Below are 17,758 nucleotides of genomic sequence, written 5' to 3'. Positions count from 1 at the left end.
TGAAAGATTTTAGCCCACAATTAATTCTCATCAATTATTAGTAAATCTGTTTCAAATTCAAATGAAAGATGATGAATCTATAAGGGATTTCATTGATAGATTTAATCAGATTATTGGTAAAAATCCCCTAGCCCTCCAACCGAATGAAAGAAATCAGGTATGCTTCTTTATTTCTGCTATGGATGTTGAAGTCAAGTTTTGGTTACAATGCCTTGGAATGCAAAATTTGGTAAATGTGCAAAAAGAAGCAATCAGATTAGATGATGCCTTAATTCTTAGTGGTATGAAATCTATAAAGACTCCTCAAACAAAAGAATACCTATGTGGACAGCGACAGTACATTGATGAAAAGGCTACAAAAAAGAAGCACATTCTAGAAGAATCTAATCCTACTCCCAAGGTTGCTCATTTTTAGAATCTAACAGTTTTTAATGATGGAGATTTTAAAAAACCCTTGTTGGCTGAAGATGGTGCTTTAAAGATGTCAAGATTATGCTACATCCATTTTTAAAATGATGAGGAGGAACAAAGCAATGCTAAAGAGCTCGTAAATTTAGGTAACAAGGATTCACCACAATCTTTCTTTAGCCCAGAGACTAGATCTCCCAAATCCACAAGTACAAAATGTTATCTAGTTTCAAATGTTCCAGATGATAGAGATTTTCAGAATGGTATTCAAGAGTTTAGTCACATTGAAAGAATGAATATTGATGATTCTTTGCATTCTGAAAATTGTAATTAGCAAGTTAAAGAATCTGTCATATATGATAATGAGGCCATATCATATTCTCCTTTGGGAACTTGTGTTGATAGTAAGGTGGCATATGCTAGTAAGAATTTATCTTACTTTGAAAATTCTTTTTACCATGATGAAGTAAGATGGGAGAACGAGAATACTCAGGTTGAAAATGAGAATCCTAGCACCAATGATCCAAAAGGTGAAGAAAAATCTGAAGATCAGGAAGGTAAAATTGTCTGGAGTGACCTTAATCCACTTTTCATGTCAATGGGGTTTGATGAGAATACTGCTATTAAAGAAAATCTTCTTTTCTAGTTTCAAGGTTCACACTTAAATAATAAAAATTTGTTCAATAGTCCCCAACTAGTTGAAAACACTACTGAAGCACCATGTGAAAATCCCATCTATGAAGAAGAAGAAACTATAGGTATGTTTCTGTCATCACTTAAACTGGATCATTTTCTTGACCATACCTTAATTACCTATTGAAATTAGTTCTAGAATGAAGCATTTATTGAAAACTTCCCTTCTCATTCATCTATGCATAATGTCGTTGATTTGGAGTGTAAAAGAAATGCTGAGATATGTGATAACATTCTAAAAAAAGAGAGGGATGGGATTTGTGGCATGATCGATGATAGTTGGTTCCTTGAAAGAAGTGAAGGATATATATATATATATATATAAGGACTGATCCTATACTGAAGGAGGCACCATTATGGTCACAAACTGATCATGGCCATGCACAAGAGCTAGGCTTGCATGACAATATTTCTCAGGGTTACACATCATCTTTTGGTGAGGCTTTTTCATTTCATATTTTTCAGCCAGAGGTGGAATCAAATCATGCCAAGGAGAAGGATCGATCCTTAAGTGAAGATGAGTACTATGATTGGTCATGGCTGTTTGAAAAAGAATGTTGGATCAGCATATGCATGTACACTGTCAGCTTGGAGTTTGGCATTGAAGGAGTCATCACCGAGCAATGGTTTGGAGCTGTTTCATTGAGGTACGCTTTGCTAATTTGAAAAGGCTCCTATTTGTCTCAACTGGTAAATGGATTTGCATAACTCTTTCTTTCTTCCGGTCTTTATGGTAGGTTCTTTTCCTACCTTTGTAAATAAGTTTTTGTTGTGTGTAGTGGTAGTTGGAATAATGCACAAGCCTCGTTCTTGCTGGTAGCTTAGGTGTGTGTTGTTGGTTTTGGTTTGCTGGCTTTTTCCTACTCCCCTCCACCCTTTCTGCAAGAAACTCTTGGTCTTCTTTATTGTTGACTCTATTGGCCCAATGGATGAGACACTGTTCTTCTCCTAGAGATCCATGGAGTTCTCTAATTTTGGTATCAAAATCAGTCTTGAAGTTAGAGCCCCTGTTAGTGCCTAATATGGTCACAATTTTAAAACTTCAAGTTCAGAGTTTGTGAACCACTTTGAACTGAAGTTTGAAGTAGTTCAAAGTGGTTCAAAGCAGTTCAAATGGGTTCAAAAGGTAGAACTATTAATTTAGGAAAGTTCAAAGTTTAGCCTTAGTTCATGATTCAGAGTCAATATAGAAGTTCAGAGGTTGTAATTTGGAGATGCACCTTGATCAAAGAACAAAATACCACTATGGCAAATCTTCAAAATTTCTTAATTCTGAAGTTCAACATTCAGGCTCAAAGATCAATTTCAACCCAAGGAGGGTACTTTCTTCTCATTTTCAAGTCAGATTGATCCAATCCCAAAAAGAGAAAAAAAAAATCCTCTTAATGCAAGATGCACAAGACTTGGTGCTTAAGAGTCATATATTGACTTTCTGGATGCTAACATAAAAAGATCATATTTCATGCAACCTCAAGATCCATGGAAATATTCCATATGCTTCACTAATATTTCTGCAGTTCAACAGAGAAGATGGTGCTCGTGAGATAAACACATTAAGATATTGCACATTAATATGAAAGGATAACAAAATATAGAAGCCGAGAAGGAGTTATGTGGATGAAGATGGGATGAACTTGGGTATATAAAAAGTGGAATCTCGTGGGTGTAAGCTAGGTACTTTACAGTTGCTTTTGGCCTTTTTAGTGCTCTTTTCCAAGGTAGTCAGCTTACAAAATTTGTCAAGGAACTGAAATTTGTATCTACTAATACATGAAGGATCAACTGAAGTGGTCAAGTTATGTTGGTCTATTGCTCTCACAAGTCTGTGAACACCGTAGGGATTATGATGGGTTGATTATGTTCCATTTATCATTTGGTCCAACTACTTACTTTGGATTACACAATGTGGTGATGAGCTTAAAATAAGCCTTTGTACTTTCATGACCATTTGAGCACCAGTTAAATGGGAAGAGGCTGTGGTGAAAAGACAAGAATTGAGTTTCAAATATGCAGGTTGGTACACAAGATTATAAACAATGGTAGTGAAGTTCTTGGAAAGCTTCATTGGCATTTGTCAATGCATTGCAAAAGCTGGGAGCGAGTGGTTGTTAACAATGATTGTTACGTCTAAGCAGCCAGAAAATGCAAACTACATCAACAACTTCCTTATACATTAAATCCTCTTCAAAAGTAGGCAACAAATTTTTTCCACCTAATTGCTAGCTCATTAGAACCAAGAAATAATCCCTATGCCTAGTTTAGTGAAGAAGCAGAAGTTCCAAAGGTTTTGTGAGATATGATCGAATCAGTTGCTGATGCAATTTTCATTGACTTAGGATTCAACACGAAAATTGTTTGGATTGTTATGAAGCCCTTGTTAGAACCCATCATCACCCCAGAGAATTTATGCTACCATACTATTTGTGAGTAACAAGAGTTATTGTAGAAAAATAATGCTATTAACAGGGAGGCATGTTCAAAATGGTGTCCAATGATCAGTGGTTGGGAATTTCAATTCAGCAATTTGGATTTTCTGACAGTCATATAGACCCTCAAACAGTGACTTGTAACTTTTGACTCAAACATTATTTTCAAAATCTCCTTGGTGAGAATGTGAAAAACTAGGATTCTGATAACATATCCAAAATTTAGCAAGATCCAACCTTGAAATAATTAGTTATGCCCCCCAAAATCAGACCAATGTTTACTATCAGAATTATATTTAAGTCCGCCCAACATCTTAATTTTTTTTTATAAAGGTAGATCATTCAAATGATAGGCATCTCTTATTAAAATAATTTCACTATAAAAGTTCCCTAAGGATTAATAAGAAATGGATATATTATATATTGATATTTCAGAATATGAATATATTATGTATTGTGCCAAAATATGTTTTCACATGCCCCAGGCCTCTATTTGAAATAGGAAAAGGTTATGTATTATATCACAACCTTAATGATATATGTCATTAGACTTGTTACCTAATGTTTAATAAAGAGTCAAACATTATAACTACATGGATATATTAAAAGTTAAAAGGAGGATTAAACAAGAGAGACTTCCAAGAATCAGTTATGAAAACAAAAAAGCCACAAGAAAGAGCAAGTTAAATAAGCCAATGGCAGAACAAGCAAGGGGTTCCATTCTTCCTTCTTACAGACCGAGACTTGGAGCTTTAGGGAAGGAAGGAGAATAGTTTCATCTTCTTGAGGGGCCAAGGGAAGCAGAGTATGGGCATAGTTCCTTTCTTTTCAGAACTGTGTGTCTAAGATAGGGTTAAATTTTTTGATGTCTGATGTAATATGGTGGAAAGAATTTCTATTTTCTTTGAATAATGGTTGGATTGTAATGTGTGAAAGAGGCTTTGTAACCTTTATAGTTAGGGAAGGGAGGCTGGAGGTTAAATCCATTTAACTTTGGCTATAATGTGTTTTTCCTTCCACTGAATTCGAACTTTGAGCCATTTTCAGTTTTCTTTGAAAAATTACCGTCTGATGTCATTGTTCCTTTATTATGTTGTCATTTCCAAATATCTTACGAGGCTCTAATTTTGATCCTTCCAAGAAGATGAAAGACACATTTTTATCCTCATTACATAATGCAACATTCGACAAATGAACTTTGCATCATTTGCTGTTCTTTATTATCTTTTTATGCAGTAGCATAGGTTTTTGCATCTACATTTTATTTACAGGTAGATGTCTGATATCCTTTCCTGCTTTCTAGTAAAAGCACCCACATTTAATTAATTGAATATCTTGTATGGGGAGCTGTACCTGATAAAAATTCATAGGAAGTTTATCAATCCCATGAAAACCTATCCAACTATTGGTGTTAGTTTGTCCTTTCACTTGGGCATTCATGGTCAGATCTACATAGATTCCTTCAAAGGACAATTTGTTCACTAACAACTACATTGTTGAAGATGACTCTATCAAGAATGATGATGAAGTCTATGTATCCATGAAGGATGAGTCAGATGAAGATGAGGCAACAACACTGGTAACCTATGTGAACAAGAATTACAAGTGGATCATAGATAGTGGATGCTCACATCACATGACAAGAGACAAAAGTAAGTTTGTTACCTTTACCCAATATGATGGAAATAGTGTTAGATTTGGAAATGATGCTCCATGTCAAATCAAAGGAAAAAGTTCTATTAAAATTAGAAATAAAATCTCATGTGATAATGCATACTATGTTGAAGGATTGAACTACAATTTGTTGAGTGTATCACAGTTAGGCAATGTAGTTTGCAAAGTAAAATTTGGAATTTTTTTTCCCAAAATCTATGATACTGATGGAAATCTAATAGGAAATGGTGAACAAACTAGGAGTAATTTGTTTTACCTAGATATGGAAGATGCAACTTGTCTCATTGTAAAACTTGATGATGTGTGGTTATGGCATAAAAGGTTGTGTCATGTTAACTTTGACAATCTAATTAGTATCAACAAGAAGAAGAAAGTAAAAGGTTTGCTAAAGCTGAAGAAGCCTAAAAACACAATGTGCAAACAATGTCAACTAGGAAAGATGACCAAGTAAAGTTTGAAAAGCAAAACCAACACTTCCAAAGAAGTATTAGAGCTAGTCCATACAGACTTATATGGTCCAATACAAGTACAAAGCTACCAAGGAGACACATATATAATGTTTTTTGTAGATGACTACTCTAGGATGATGACTACCCTATTCTTGAAGTAAATATCTAATGCATTTCAAATGTTCAAGTGGTATTTGGCCAGAGTTGAGAAGGAAATAGGAAAGAGTCTGAAGTGCCTAAGATTAGATAGAGGAGGAGAGTTTACATCAAAAGAATTTGAAACATTTTACAATTATAAAGGAATCAAGAGACAAACATCAACACCAAGAACTTCCCCACAGAATAACATCACAAAGAAAAGGAATAGATCAGTGATAGACTATGCCAAAAAATTGATGATGGAGAAAAATGTTGCTCTTAAGTACTAGAGAAAAGCTATAAGTACTGCTATTTACACCTAAATTGAGTCCAAGTCAATAAAGGTACAAATGCAACACCTTTTGAATTATGGTATGGTAACTCACCTAATGTAAAACATTTCAAAGTATTTGGCTATAAATGCTATATTCTTAGAGATACTAGAAATGAAAAGTTTGATGTAAAAAGTGGTGAAGGCATATTCCTTAGATACTCCACTAGAAGTAAGGCATATAAGTGTTTGAATACTAACACTAACAAGATTGTGGAGAGCACAAATGCAAATTTTGATGAGCATGTAGAAGTTCAAGTTGATGAATCTAAGGAACTAGAAGATTACAAATCTTTTGTAGACTTCTATGAAGGGATGTCTATTGTAGATGAAGCTAGCAATCAAGTTGGAAATTAAAAAAAAAATCTAATTATCAGCCAAGTCACAACCAATGAATGTCAGGTTGCATTCAGAAGCCAAGTTGCAAAATGAAGAAACTGCACACTCTGACTTTGAAAATAGTACACATGAAAGAAATGATGGAACACTTGAAAGTGATGTGCATAGTGACTTTGAAAGTAAAAGATCAAACATGAAAAAGAAGGAAAAAACCAAGACTATCCTAATATGTGAGAAGACATCACCTCACAAAACAAATCATTGGTGACAAGGATGCTAGACCAATAAAAAAGAATAGTCTAAGGAATGAATCATGTTTGCTGAGCAAGATCGATCCAAAAATAGTAAAAGATTCACTACAAGATGATGACTGGTATAAAGCCATGGAAGAGGAGATAGATTAGATTGAGAGGAACAAAACCTAGACCTTAGTTCCTAAACTAGCTGATAAGAACATAATCGGTAGCAAATGGGTCTTTAGGAACAGACTTGATGAGAATGGAGAGATCACAAGAAACAAAGCAGACTAGTTTGCAAAGGCTATGCACAAGAAGAAGGATTGGACTACGGGGAAACATTTTCTCCTATTGCAAGAATGGAAGGAGTAATAACACTACTTGCATATGCTACTTATAAAGGTTTCAAAGTCTACCAAATGGATGTGAAGTCTACTTTTTTGAATGGTATACTAGAAGAGGAAGTCTACATAGAACAACCAGAGGGATTTGTTGATGAGAACAACAAGGATATGGTTTGCAAACTGCATATAGCACTCTATGGTTTGAAGCAAGCACCTAGAGCATGGTATGAGAGGCTACAAAAATATCTTGTGAAGATAGGATTTGAGAGAACAAATGACAACATCAACCTATATATCAAGGCAGAAAAGGGTAAAGATATTTTGATATCTAAAATCTTTGTTAATGATATAATATTTGGAAGAAAAGATGTTCTATGAAAAGATTTTGCTAATCAAATGAAACATGAGTTTGAGATGACAATGTTTGGAGAAATCAAATTTTTTGTTGGATCACAAGTACATCAATTGAAGCATGACATATTTGTGACCCAATCCAAATATATCAAGGAGATACTCAATACATTATGATTAGAAGATTCAAAGTAGTCAGTACACCAATTGTAATAGGACATAAGGTATCCAAGAATGATGAGTCAACTAAAGTAAATAAGACATTGTATAGATCAATGATTGGAAAGTTGCAGGGTGTTATACATAGTAGACCAGACATTGCATTAGTAGTTGAAATAGTGGCAAGATTTTCTACTAACCCAAGAGAAAATCATCTTATGGTAGTAAAAGGAATACTGAGGTACCTTAAATGAACATATGATTTTGGCTTATATTACAAGAGAAGTAAAAAGTTTGAGTTGAGAGCCTACATTGATGTAGATTGGGGAGGAAATATAGATGAAAAAAAGAGTACTAGTGGAGGAGCACTTTTCTTAGGCAAAAGATTGGTTACTTGGACCAGCAAAAAGAAAAGTTGTACCTCATAGTCTACAATAGAAGCTGAGTATGTTGTAGTTGCTATCAATTGCACCAATATTGTATGGATCAAACATCTATTACAAAGTATGAAGGAAGAGATAATTGAACTTGTGATACTCTATTGTGATAACACAAGTGCCATCAACATAGTAAAGAATCCTATGATGCATGTCAAAACAAAGCATATTGCAATTAAGTATCACTATGTAAGAGAATTGGTGGAAGACAAACAAGTAAGAATAAAATATGTTAGTTTAAAGGAACAAATCGATGACATCTTCACAAAAGAACTACCTAAAGATGATTTTGACTATCTTAGAGGTAAGTTAGGGGTGATACCCCTAGCCAAGGCTACTTGAGCAACAAAAAGGACTACCCTACATCAAATGAGTTGATTGTTGAAATGTTGTAAATTGATGTAGAGGATACTTACTTTAGGATTTTGCCTGAAGTAATCAAAGTGCTAAAGTTCAAAATTAGTCACAAGCAAGGTGATAATGAGGAAAAAATGGAAGTTCCAGAAGATGCTATACTTTTATGTTAAGAAGCTGAAACAGTCTGTCTTTGACATTGTTGTCAAAGAGGGAGAGATATATAGAAATTGATCAACAACATTTGAGGAGAAAGTGCAATGAGTAGAAACATATCAAAATAGGATCAAATAGATAGAGGGAGAAGTAGCTAATATTAGAATAACAAAACATGATCACTGCATACAGAGGAAGAAACAATGTAAGAAGGAGTTAGGAGCAATACAAGATCAAAGTGAATAGTGGTAAGCCATAGTAAAGAGGGAGAAAAAGGTTGTTTAAGAATATATAGCAAAGAAAAAGGAAACAATAGCTAAAAGGAAGAAGTAGAGGTAAAGTAATTAGGATAGTAGATCATAGAAGGAGATATGAAAACTGATGGTAATGTATTTTTCTTTTTTCCATTTGACTTATTGTTCTAACCTAGTTAGCAGCTTGAGAACTTGGTTGAATAGTTTGGTCTGATGATCGATTAGTTTGGTCTTCCATCAATGCCAAAGAGGGGGATTGTTGGAAATCTGATTGAAAAGATCATTGTAATAAGAAGATTGATTGCAAAGAGGGAGATTGTTGATAGAGATTGTTTTCAATCATTATTTTGTCATTGATGTCAAAAACCTACTATTTTCTAGAATGACAATTGCTTATAAGATCCAAGTACTATCACTTAGTTGATTGATGAAGAGGATTTAATCAACAAGATGTAACAAAAGTACCTAAGGGAGAGGTTGAGTTATGGTTTTGTAATGAAGTGCAAGGATCAGTTAAGACAATGGTAAATTGATGTATTGATAGTATACTTGAAGTTACAGAGGTTTACCACACTTAGAAACATTATAAGTATAAGTTATAACAAGGTTGACTGCAAAGCTTAACTAAGTTCATTAGTGAGTGTCGAGCAAGTTAGTTAGAGCCGAGCATATTTTGAATAGGTCTCGAGAAAATGCAAAATCTAGTGTGTGCTGAGTGATATAGAAGGAGCTAAGCATGTTTAGGTGCCCAGCAAAGTAATAGGTACCAAGCATCAGAAAAACTTAGTGGATTTTGAGTGAATTCATAGTAGGTGTCAAGCATCAATAAAATGTAGTTGATGCCAAGTAACATAGTATGTGCCGAGCACCAAAATTTCAATAATGTCGAGCTACTGCATTATTTTTGTTGGTGTAAATATGAATTCACTATTTACACTTACTTAAGTTTACTTAGGTTAATGCATTATTTTATGATTTTGCATTATTTTATTATTTTATTTTGTGAGACACTTAGGAGTTTGCACACCTTTTTGAGTTTTCAAGTTGACAACATAGGAGTACACAACTCTATTTTAGCACATGGTGTCTACAACATTGATTTGCATGTCACACCCTTGTAGGCTTATCGTCTTATCACTGCATTTACTTCCATGCTTAATGGAGGATAACCCATATCTAGTGGACATGTGCCTAGTTGTATGAAATATAATGGTGCTGATTTCGAGGCATTCTAGATGTATCTTAGAGGCCTTTATATATAGTCACTCGTAGTGTACTCTTAGCATGGCATATTAAATGAATATATTGTCATTCTGATCATACTCTCTCTCTCGGTCTATAGTTGTGCTTTTGTTTGAGTTCTTAGTTCCTAGGTGAATTTTTCTCAAAGGAAAATTCTTACATGGTATCAAAGCTTGGAGATTTCCTCATCACATAGCCATTTGAGACCACTGTTTCTTTAGCACCTCAGCCCGAATCTAGAGTACTGTAGAAATTAGGAGTGTCTAGAGCCAAATCTAACTTGCCATTGTGTCAAGAATGTTGAATCAGTGAAGATTGATTATAAAATTGGCTACCTTGGCCCAAAGTTGACTGTGAGGCAAATTTTTTTTTTTTTGCAAATCGGACCTTTGAGGCCCCGATTTGCAGTTTGAGTATGGTCATTTGTAGATATTATTAATTCATTTTTGGATTTGCATTTTTTTCTTTGCTTTTTTGACTATAAATTTTCAAAAAAAAATTATCCCGTTGGGCACCCAGTAGAGAATTTTTTTTAGCAGAACTAGGCAGTGACACCCCAACTCTACCATTTGGAGAGTTTATTATTTAATCACAGGTCTACAATTTTTTAACTTTGCATTGCACAACCTAGCGAACATACCTCAAATTTGGAAGATACCACATAACAGGGCTACTCAAAATATTCCCCTAGCGGCCATGACATATTCCACTGGCAATGGGTGTCACTGACCACTGGTAGTCACAAGTCTTTTTGTTACCTATGGAGTGTAGTTTTTAGACATTTACAACTCCCACCACAGCATCAATGTGGGATTATTTTTATAATCCTGCTATTGCGATTTAAAAATTTGGCAGCTTGCAACGATAACTAGTGCTGCACATAAGAAATTTGGCCCTTTCCCTTCACCAAGTTTCTAGTGTGTAAATACCCAGTGTCATGTTCATTTTGGCATCATTGTTTTTTTTTTTTTGGCCTAGAGACCCTTCTTTCGGCTAGCACCCATGTTAACCTTCCCTATATTCCAACAGTATCTCTTCGGCCTGCATTTCTTGAAATTCTTGGTGAGTAAATAAAATTTTTTTTCCACCTAGGAAGCTTGATCATGATCCATGTAGACTAGTGTGAGGATTCCATGTGGCATGTCTTGCCCTTGAACCAACGATCGCCGTGTGGACCTTCAACATACATAGTTAAAGACCCCCAACTAGATACCCTTGTCAGCGCCACATATGAATGCCAACTTAGTAGTGACAGTAGCCACTATACATGACATGTCATCACCATACTTGTGACACATCACACATTTTCATAGGGTCATACAGTTTGTACTGTATGGACTGCCAAGTCAACTGCCACATCACCTAGGTGCAGATTTTTTCTACTGACATCATCTTTTTGCTAGGTTAAATCTGACAACCATTTGAACATCAAACCTAGGAATTTTTCAACTGCTATGATGGCTATTTGACCATCAAATTTAAGATCATAAAATTCTTGCAAGACCCCTCTCTAGATTGCTTTTCAATTTGGGAGCCTGACTTTGTGAGCCCATAACTTGGACATCCAGACTGCAATTTTTTTTGAAATTGGGTAGAATTTCTTAATTTTTCTAGTGGTGGTGTTTTTTTTTGGTTTTGGTGCAAGGATTCTACAAAAATTGTTTTTTTTAGTGATTGTACCTACATAATCCTACTTTTTGTAACTTCAAATGCTTTGTACGACACATATAGTCACTTTTTCAGGTTCTTTTTTTTTTGAAAGTGCATATTTTTTCATCTAATTTTAAAATCTAAAGTTAGATTCTAGGGTTGTATGAAAAAAATTTGTACTTTAAGAATTAGGCCTTTTTAGCATTATAAAGCTTTGATTATTTTTTAGAATTGTTGTGTTTCTCAGCCCCAATGCTTAGTGATAAATTTGGGCCTCAAAAAGAAGTTGTGGCAGCAAAATTAGAAAGTCCAGTTTGTTCATTTTGATAAGTGGCCAATTGTAAATGCACTACTTATAAAGTAGCAAAAGCATCTTTTTTGGAGGGGTCTTTTGATTGAGTGAAAAGGGGGGGGGGGGGGGGGGAGTGTACTATGTTCTTGTGTCTCTCTTTTGTGCTCTTTTCATTTCTACATCATGGGTTTTAAATGTCCTCCTCTAACTTCATGCAACTATTCTACATGGAAAGATATTGCATGGAGTAGATTAATGGAAAAAGGATATAGTCTTTATGTTGATGGTAAAATTTATAAACCTATTGATGCTAAATAACTCATTGAATGGCAAAGACAAGACCAACAGGCTTTAGGAGCTATTAGGAGTTGTGTACATAAGGATCTCCTCTTTCACATTATCAATTGTTCATAATCTAAAGAAGGTTGGGACAAATTTGAATCATTGTATGGTAAGGTGGATGAAGAAAAGGGATTTTAGATTAAAGATGATCTACTTCTCTAGGATCCAAAGAGCTTTGACACAATTGAAGATTACATGATCAAAGCCAATGAGTATAGGGCACTTCTAAAAGATTGTGGAAATGCCATGAAGGATGACAAGTTGATTCATCACATCTTGAAGAGGCTACCTTCTGAGTATGATTCCTTTGTTTTGAGTTTCAATACTCATAGGTTGACCATGGGATCCGCTTACCAGAAGCCTTCATTTGATGCATTTGCCAAAATGTTGATTGTTGAACAATCTCACTTGATGGATTTAGGACTTCTCAAGTCATCAAAGACCAAAGCCTTGGTGGCTAGTGATGAGCACCATTCAAGTCAAGGAGGGAAAGAAACAACAACAAGAAGCGGTGGAAGTAGAAATCACAATTTGAGACACAACAATCCTCCTCACAACAAGGCGGTTCTTCTTCCAACAAGAAAGGAAGTAATGAAAAGAAAGACAAACTTTTTTGTGCATATTTCAAAAAGCCAAATCATGATGAGCATCATTGCAGGACAAAACGAATCGATGAGTTAGAAGATATACTCAAGAAGAACAAGATTCAAGTGCTAGGTACTTCCAAGGATTCAACTCCAACCTCTTCAAAGGGTAAAGGGCAAGCACTTATGGCAAACACAAGTTCTTCTTTGGAATGGATACTTGACTTAGGTGCCTCCTACCACATGGGTTCTTTAAAGGGAGATTTTTCTTCATTGAAGCAATCAAAGGTACTACACATCTTCATCAGAGATGATACAAAAATGGAAGTTGAAGGGAAAGAAAATGTGGAAATGGAAAATGGGGAATTCAAAGATGTTATCTATGTCCTAATCCTTAGCTCCAATCTCCTATCAGTTTTCCAAATCACTCACCTTGGAGATGGTCACAAAGTTGAGCTCCTTCCAGATTTAGTGATGGTGCAAAGTCTTAGAGATGATTCATTGGTTGCAGTGGGAAAAGTCAATGATGATAAGAGGCTTTATTCCTTCTCCCACTTTGTGCCTAAGTCTCCTTCTCAAGCCTTGTTGAGTCACTCTATTTCATAAACAACATTACAGTATGAGCGGTTTGGTCACCTTGTTTTTCACTCTCTTTAACAACTTTTCTCAAAACACAAGGTCAAAGGTCTACCTAACATCAACTTTTCTAAGGGAGAGTGTTCATCATGTTAAATGGATATGAATCTCAAGGAGAAGTATGATAAAGGGAAGTCTTCTAGAGCTCTAGTTGTTCTTCAGTTAGTTCACATGGTTTTAGCAGGACCCTTTGTAGTGACTTCAGTCAGCCAAGGCCACTACATCCTCACATTTGTCGATGATTTTTCAAAATTCACTTGGGTCTACTTCTTTCATCACAAGAATGAAGTATTTCATAAGCTTTGGGACTTCAAGACTCATGTTTAACATAAGGCAAGGAAAGCCATCAAGGTAATAATGGTGGAAAATGAGAACATATATGTAGATAGAAGACTTAAGGACTTTTGCAGAATTGAGGGGATTGATCTTCAAAATTCACCAGCATTAAGTCTACACAAGATAGATGTTGTAGCAATGAGGATTAGGACTCTCAAAACCTTGAAAATTTGCATGATAAAATCCAATTCTCTCAATCCTACACTTAAATTTGAAGCCATTAGTAGTGCTACTCACATAATTTATAGGTCTCCTCATAATGCCTTAGATGAGAAGACTCCTTTTGAGGCATGGTGCTATAGAAAACTAGTTGTGAGTCACTTTAGAGTCTTTAGTTGTCCAGCATGGGAAAACTTATCTTCTAGGAGTTGCAAGCCACCAAAAACTAGGCCTTGTACCTTCATTAGTTATAAAGATAATGCAAAAGCTTATAGACTTATGGATCCAGAGACTCGTGATATTTTTGTAGAGAAGGATGTTTACTTTCAAGAAATTTCATCTAGCTTGTCCTCTACTCCTCTCCACACATCATACACAATGGAAATTGATAGTGACACAAATGCTAGTGCTTCAATAGATGCAGACACATGGGGTTCTATCGACAGTTGTAGTGAGAGGTCACATCATTAGTATAGTCCACATGGTTATATTGCCATAGTGAAAGGTCCATTACAACATGGTACATCTTGTCTTCCAGCTCCACCTTCAGTTGACTTGGGAGATAGCCTTAAGGACTTATATATTCTCATTGATGAAGGTGGTCCTTTTATAGTTGTTGTGAGGGCTCACTATGACCCTCATGTCCATTCTCTACATGATCAATCTTCATAGGTTGGTGTGATTGTGGGTCCTTATGTACAATAATTGGTGAAGGTCTCTTTGTCATTTGAGGAGATAGATGATTTATTGGAACAGGTTCAACAGACATCCTTGCTAGATCTGTATTTTTTCTTTTCAACACAGGTGGAAGGGGAAAGCATCAACATCAACACAAGGATACTTGGATAGGTTTTAGGGCCACCATACATCTTTAGGATTGTACCTTTGGTATTGTTTCTTCCTAAGGGGAGGAACACCATTCTGCATTCTTGGACTAGCTTCTTCATTGGAGCAACTTTCACTAACAAGCATTCTTCATTTTGGTGGGGGGGGGGGGGAGGGGACTACCTTGTCTCTCTTCCTCTTCTTTCTTATGGGGGGGGGACTTTTTCCTCTTATGAGATTCTAGCTCTTCTCATCATTCTTTTATGTATATACTGGATGTATGTTGTAATGGGGGGGTCTTTATTAGTCCATCCATCCATGCATCCCTATTTATCTCTCTTTTTGAGGGAGGGTTTTTCCCATGAGGTTTTCCCTCTTTCTCCACTTTATGAGATACTAAATTTTATTATGTACATGGGTACCTAACATGGCCTAGTAGCTGGGACCCATCCTACATCTTCATCCTAGTTTCATAAGCTTACAAGCATTCCCCTAGGTTGCACTTAAGGGGGTGTTGGTGTAAATACATATTCACTATTTACACTTATTTAAGTTTACTTAGGTTAATGCATTATTTTATTATTTTATTTTGTGAGACACTTAAGAGTTTTCACACCTTTTTGAGTTTTCATGTTGACAACACAAGATTACGCAAGTCTATTTTAGCACATGGTGTCTACAACACTGATTTGCATGTTACACCCTTGTACGCTTATCCTCTCATCATCGCACTTACTTCTGTGCTTAATGGAGAATAACCCATATCTGGTGGACATGTGCCTAGTTGTATGACATATCATGGTGCTGATTTTTAGTAATTCTAGATGTATCTTAGAGGCCTGTATATATCAGCACTCCTAGTGTACTCTATCATCATTATGATCATACTCTCTCTCTCCTGGTCTACAGTTGTGGTTGTGTTTGAGTTCTTAGTTCTTGGGTGAATTTTTCCCTTAGGCAAATAATTACAATTTTAAAGGTCAAAGATTCACCAAATTTTAGCTGACAAGGTTGTTACCTTGAATTTTGTGAACTAGATGGAGGATAAGGATGATGAGCTGGAGGCACAAAATTTTATGAAACCATTTTTGAGAAAATTTTGGAGGATTCTTCATGATGTTTCTAGAAGGAATAAGATGTGGGTTAGATTCAATGAATCCTACCTAATCCATTCAAACTAAAATTAAAGGATGGAGGAATCAAGTGGGAAAGAGGATTCTAGACTTCTATTTAAGGAGTCATAGACCAAGACACAGCAGTTTCTGGCATGCCGAAATTGTGAAGTGGTTGAAAGGTGTCAAGAAGAAAGCATCAAGGAGAAAGAAGAATAGAGCACAAATACTTTACTTTGATAAGTGGTTAGAGAGAGATGATTGCACTAGTACATTGAGAATGAAGACTCAAGGAGACAAAGCTTTAAAGGAGGACAAGCTGTCAAAGCTATAGAGATTGAAAGCCAGGCAAAATTGTGAAGAGCTAAAAAGTGATATGAAATCTACAAGATAAGTTGTGAATTGTAATTAGGTCAAAACCCCTTATTGGTACTCTCTAGCAATTGTATCAGTTAGGGTTAAATCCTATGGACTTAGGTTGGTTTAACAACCATTTGTAAATTCCTTTAACAGGGCAACATTCTAAGTGAATGTTCTAAAGTCCTCTAACTAGCCCCTCTTCTAATAGGGTGGATAAATCCTTTAACTAGGTCACATTTAATAGTCTGTTGTAGCCTTTAATAGGTTAGGCCTTTCACAGGGCATCACTTTAGAAGAGTGAGAATTGAGTAGCATATTACTGGTGGTTTTTTCCAAATAGGGTTTCCATGTAAATCACTGTGTTATGTGTTGATTCTTCATCTATTATGCTTGCATGTTTATTTCTAACACTTATATCTCCTTAGATATAAAGTTTTCCATACTAGCACTCCTCCTTTGACATCAATGATAAAGGTGAGTCAAAAATTATATGCAAGTCAGAATTTTGATTCTACTTTTCTTCTATGCTGATGAATTATTTAGCAATGTGATACAATTGTAAAAACTTCTCTTTAAACTGATCAAACCTTCATTCTATGCTCCCTTGATTGAATTAAAAATTGTGATAAGTGCAGATAGTCCATAAGATGTTATTTCTATGACTTGGAAGTTCGGATAGTTGAAATGCCCATATGATACATTTGCCTTGAAGAAATCATCAAGTTATTTTTGTACTAGGTCAATCTTCAAAAATAAGTGTTCTCTTAACAAAGAGAACCTCTTCAATGTTTGCTCATTACTAACCTCCAACATTTTCTCTCATCATGGATCTTACTTATCTTCTTCTCCAAATGAATAACTTGAGCATCTTCACTTTTCAACTCATTGAGCACATTCTTCAATTCATCTTCCTTTCCCTTAATTTGAGATGTAGATGTGTACATGTATTCATGTGCTAGTGCACATTTCTTATACAATTCCTTACCTTCATGAGCACATTTCCTCAATTATTTTATGCATGTTTCCAAATTTTCTAAATCATCCTTCAATTTTTTACGTATCTTGCTAAATAGATTTGCATAATGTTTAGCTTGTTCCTTGATTGTAGAAACTTCTACCAAAGTCTTAAAATTAGTATTAATTTTTTCTAATGATTTGTCTTCCTTTATTTGTGGATTTCTCTCACTAATCTTCACATTCATCAAACTTTCCAACTTGCATGTCATCTTGTCAAGAATCTCTTGAGTGTTCTTAATTCCTTTACTCTTCTCAATTATTCTACCAGTAGAAAAGGATGATAATTGATTGAATATTTCAATTTTTGGGTCTTCTACTATTACTAGTGGTGTACTACTCATTATGCTAGCTAAAAAAGATTCTTGTGGAAGCTTTGATGAACTTGGTATCTCCTTTATTGCTTCCTTAGTTAGAGTAACCAGCTGCTATTCTACTATCCAACTATTATCTTTTT

The sequence above is a fragment of the Cupressus sempervirens genome, chromosome 1 (genome assembly GCF_028749045.1).
Source record: "Cupressus sempervirens isolate cs-2001-9-10 chromosome 1, ASM2874904v1, whole genome shotgun sequence".
Taxonomy (NCBI): domain Eukaryota; kingdom Viridiplantae; phylum Streptophyta; class Pinopsida; order Cupressales; family Cupressaceae; genus Cupressus; species Cupressus sempervirens.
Note: the sequence above shows the minus strand (reverse complement) of the source record.